Source organism: Arachis duranensis, chromosome 9 (assembly GCF_000817695.3).
Source record: "Arachis duranensis cultivar V14167 chromosome 9, aradu.V14167.gnm2.J7QH, whole genome shotgun sequence".
In the NCBI taxonomy this organism is placed as follows: Eukaryota; Viridiplantae; Streptophyta; class Magnoliopsida; order Fabales; family Fabaceae; genus Arachis; species Arachis duranensis.
The window spans coordinates 1,223,254-1,229,157 of record NC_029780.3 but is presented as its reverse complement, the minus strand read 5'-3'; positions in this window follow the sequence as shown (position 1 = coordinate 1,229,157).

Sequence of the window (5,904 nt, the reverse complement as noted above, 5' to 3'; positions counted from 1 at the left end):
TTAATTGTAGAATTAGTTATAAAGAGTGTCAGAGAGTCAGTAAATTTTATAATTTATAATCATCAATTAGTCATTATTAATACTTTTAATAATATAAAATTTTATTTAATAATATAAAATTATTCACTTTTATTTTACGGATAAAATTACTGTCCCTAAATTTGTTCGTATTAATATATAAGAAGAATCACATCACTGATTATATGATGTCTTGCATGAAAAAGTGCCATGTGTGTATATAGCTTCAGGGGTCCATGCTAACGATATTTGCTAGTGACATCTTAATTATTCTCATCGTTTTCATCGTTGTCATTTATTTCGAAAAATGAGTTTTTTTATATAAGGTCTAATTTTCAATATCTGACCAGTTTCATTGACTAACATTTCAACGATGATAAGTTTCTTTCGACATTGAACGAATTGGTCGCTCCTACTTAATTAATTCAATGACTATATATATTTAAGATTATATTATCATAAAATTTGTCATCTCAAAAATTTAAATTAATAAAAAAATAAAATTAATAATTATATCTCTATCATATATATTTTATCCAATATAAAGCTTGCACAGTTTGATTGAGTCTGTCAATTCTAAAACATATGTGACCAGATTATTGTTTTTCATCTGGTGTGTCACAATGATGAGATGGAGTTTTTTAATTTAAACTTGCTCGAAGAATTGAAGTAAAAAAAAGTCTAGAGATTAGTAATTTTTGTATTTTGTAATTAGCACTTAATTATCAAAAGAAAAATGAGTAATTTTTTATTATTGGATATAATCTCATACTATTAAAAAAAATTATTAATGACTTATTAATGATTATAAAACACAAAAATTACTGTTACTTAAAAGCCAAACATAAAATAAAAAACAATAAAATGGAGTAATAATGAAATTGCTACAATTGAATTAATTGAAAAATCTTACAAAATCAAATTCTAAGCCGGGTTGACAGCATATGGAATGCAACTGTTACCTTCCCCCTCAGAAACTAATTATAATGACATAACCTTAGACCCAACGAAAATATTCCAAATATTATTATTACATATTCCTAGTATTTACATTGTGCGATTAGAAGACATTAGGAGGGAAATGCCCCGGAAAGGGGTTGCTTTGATGAGCTTTCTTCAAATGCTTTGTCAAAGCATAGTTGTTGGTCAGAGTGGCAACACTATTCGAATCTGCGGATACTCATTTTATCTTTATCCGTTTGAAGTGGGTAATTATCCGCTTCCGCACTGGGGCGGGTTCTTGGGCAGGATGAAATGGAGTTGGATTTAGGTTAAACCCGTCCCTACCCACCTCGGTATATAAATATATATATTTTTAATAGATAATATATGTAATATTTATAAAATAATTAGTAAAATGATTAATAATATTATATTATATTTAAATTTTTATTTTAATTTATTATGTATGTAAATAATGGTTATATAATTTTTAAAATTTTATTTTATTTATTAGATTTAATAATTATAGGGACGGATAGGGATGGAATGGGTACTCGCATGAACGGGTTAGGATTTAACATTTTACTATTCGCGGATATATACGAAGCAGATTCGATGCAAATTTTTATTTGACAGGACAAAATCGAATAGAGAAAAATCTACCTCTACCCACCTTGTTGCCACCCCTATTCATATACCTAACATTTATGACTAATGATTTTCTTATCAGCATGGACATATATGATGGTGGATACAGAGTAGACAACCACAACAAAACTACGTACTTCTGATTACATTGCTTTTTCTTATATTCTTTAATTTGTTGAAAGTGTGGACAAGTGGCTAAGATTTTATTTTCGGTTATTTTCCGGTTCATCATTTACTTAAGGTTTTTATTTTGTTTTTTTTTTTTGTTTGTAATATATAAATTATGAGAGGATACTTAGTTGGCAAGTTGATGCAGTATTGCAGGTAGGTTTTGATCCGAAATACATATATATTATTGAACCTCTTTAGACATTTCTTAAATTATATATACTAGTGTATGTTTCCGTACATTGTACGGGATAATACATAAAATTATATTAAAAATTTTATTAAAAAATTAAATAATATATATAGTAATTATTATTATAAATATTTTATAAAATTATAATTAAAATTAAACTCTCAAAATTTTTAATATTAAAATATTAAAAATAATTAGTAGTTATCTTAATCAATTTGAGTTTGTTAAATGATCATCTCATTCGTCCGCTTAAACAACTATTAAGAGTTAGAATCTCGCCTTGTGTTTATAGCAATCTATTGGCTAGCGATAAACCCTTAATAAAAGGAGTATCAATACGTTGTTAGACTTGGCAGGAGTTTTTGAATACGCAGGTACTCGACCTGTCTATACTCGAATGAAAAGGATAATAACTTGACCCAAGTCGGGGTAGATTTTGTTCAAGACAGGTATCGTCGGGTTTAGGGTGTATCAGCCCTGATTATATACATATAAACACTTTTTAGGAATTAGGATTTGCCTCACATCACACATGATTCATAACTTCAATCTATACTCTATAGCCATGCAAGATAAATATCAATCATCCTCACCTAAAATCCTCTTCTTCTCAACTTCTTCACAAATTTAAAAAAAAAATAATACTTATATGCATATATACCACTTATTATATTATATTTGTCTCAAAATAAAATATAAATAGTTCTTTTGTATTTTATGTTAAAAAATATTTTGTTAAACTTAACACATAATAATAATTATATTGTTAAATTTGATTTAGTATAAAAAATAAATAAATACACTCAAAAATTAGTGATAGTTAATTATATTATATTAGTTAATTAATTAATAATTAAATTAAACAATTTAGATTGATCAAGTGATCGACTTAGTCGTCTGCTTAAATAAGTATTGAGGGTTCGAATTCTGTCTCGTATGTATAGCAACTCGTTGTCGGCCAATTGTAGATTGTTAAATGAAATTCAAATTCATGACAGATTAGTCCTTAACTTGTTGAATATCGTGGGAAGCAAAAAAAATATCTATACCTAAATTTTATTATATTTTTGTCCCCATTACTAAATTTTTCTAAGTCCGTCACTGTTCACAGCTTATGTCATCATCGCTGCTCATCCCGTTATCATCGTTGTTGAGCCCGTCGCCACTATTCTCATGCGAGTTTCTTTTCTCTAGGTAAATTTTTCCCTCTCTCTCTCTCATTGTGAGTCTGTTAAGTTCTTCTATTCAAACATTGATATTTAAATTATAAAAAAAATTAATTTTCATATTTTATAAAATATCATACTGGCGGTAATTGTAAATATGACGCTACTTAAAATTAAATAAAGTAACATAGATAAAACAAATAAAAAATAAAAAATAACTTAATCTTGTATAAAATTTACCTATAAAATTTTGTACCAAAAAATAAATTTGATTTTAGTATATTAATAATATAAAATATTTTATATAATCATCCAATTCAATTAGATTTATCTATTTAGGTCATTATTGAAAATAAATTTAAGATACCAACATACAATTACTTTAAATTAAGCAACAATTATCAATACTATATAAGGGACACACTATTCCACTAAGAATGATTGCTATAAGGATTAATTTTCCAATTTTCTATACTAATATTAGAAAGTTTATGTAATAATATATAATAATATTATCATGATCAATACTATATGATATCAAAATAAAAAAAACACAGTGCTAATATAATATTATTAATATTATATAAATTATCTTTGTATTTATTTTTCTGTGCGTATATAATATTTAATTAACACATTAAGACGTATATAATATTTTGTTAATACATATATAATATAAAGTGATTTACAAATTATTATTAATTCGTATATAATGTATAATTAAATTTAATGAATTCAATTAGAATAAACAATAAATTATTTATTTTATTTCAGACTTTATAAATGAATAAATTAATTAACTAATATAACAAATTACAATTAGTGTAGTAAAATTAATTAAGTAATATATATTATAATAAATTATATTAATATTTAAATATCTAATCAAATCAATTAGCTGATATAATTAAGTCATGGTAATAAATTGTATTGAATGAGTTAAAATAATTAAATCAGAAAACACTTTCTAGAGCATGTCACGTAAGCTCCATCATTAAGTGCAGACATCCAATTTTTATATAATAGAATAGATTTTGATCTGATTTTTAATTTAGTGTACTACGGTTCAATTCTATGTGTTTTGAAGGCTTCCAAATCAAAATCTAACCTATCAGGAAACACTCTCCAGAACATGCCACGTCAACTTTATCATTAAATGCAGACATCTGATTTTTATATAATAGAATAGATCATAGCGCTTTAAATTCTTAAATATATGTTCTTTTTATAGTAAACTATAGATTTCGAGAATAGTAGTAAAAGACTTGTTAAAAAATTATTCGTCCCAAAATATTATAATAAAAAATATATAAATAATTATATATTTATTTAATGTATTTCTGACACAGAGAAATTTTTTTTGGCCGTATGCTAAAACATTTTTCCTTTAGAATAATAAAAATAGTCAAACTCAAAATTATTAGATACCATAAAAATTTTAATATTATATTATAAAATTATTTATCTTAAAATTTAAATTAATAAAAAATCTACATTAATAATTATATTTCTAACCAAATTTAAATAAGAACGTATGTCTTTTACCACCAACACTTAGTCTGGATTGTTTATTATTGTTCTTTTGTGAAGTAAGAGAGCTTTCAGGTATTAAATATAATGGTAGCATCGTAGCACTCAGACGTTTAAAACGTTTTTTTAAAAATGTTTTTTAGTGATTAAAATTTAATATACATAATTGATTAAATTATATTATTTTTATCAAAATTAAATTAGATAAATTAATTTAACCAAAAAGTTAATGAACTAATTTTTGAATTGGTCTAAATTAATATTTTTTATAAAAAATAAATTTTGAATTGGTCTAAGTTAATATTTTTTATAAAAAATGACTATAATACTCTTATTATAGAAAATGACTATAATACTCTTATTATATATTATTAATTTTAAAAATCCTAAATTCTAATCATTTTCTTCTCTCTAAGCTGGCAAGGGGTTAAGATTTAGAATTTTCAATATATATATAAATATTTTAGTAATTTTCTATAATAGGGATATTATAGTCATTTCTTATAAAAAAAATTAGATTGGTTTAAAATTTGGTTCATCGATTACATATATTAAATTTTAATTTTTAAAAAATATCTTTAAAAAAAGACATTTTAAACGTTTTTATTTGAGTAGCTTCCAAATATAATAACATTATTTCAATACGCATGTCGTCATGATTCATGAATAACAATTAATTAGGCATTCCTAATATTTAAGTTAATTTCAGACCATCACCTAATAAATTACTGAATCACATACATGTGTTAGAATATTCTCTCTTTTTAATTTCTTCTAATTTTATTTTTTTTATTATATAGAACAGACAACTAATACTATATATTATACAGGCATGAAGTGGATATTGGTACCAACAAGCTAAGCGATATATATAGATTATCAATGTTAACTTTTGTTCAGATATATATTATTATATTCAAATAAAATGGGTATCAATTGAAAGTGATGATGATGATGAGTTGTTGTCATATTTCTTAGTTAATTATTAGTTTAACATATAATTAAATGTGTATTAATGAATTCATTAGTTACTTTTGTTTAGAGGTCTTTTTCATTCGTTAATAACCTAATAAGTAGGCAGGCACTGGTTTTAATTAAAATGGGTACCAAATTTCATGTCACACACACACATATATATATAATTATTGGGACAACGTAACCTGGTTAAATTTATTTTGAGAGAGTTTAATTTGGTATATATGAATTCATAAAGATTATTGTTAATAATATTGAATTAAT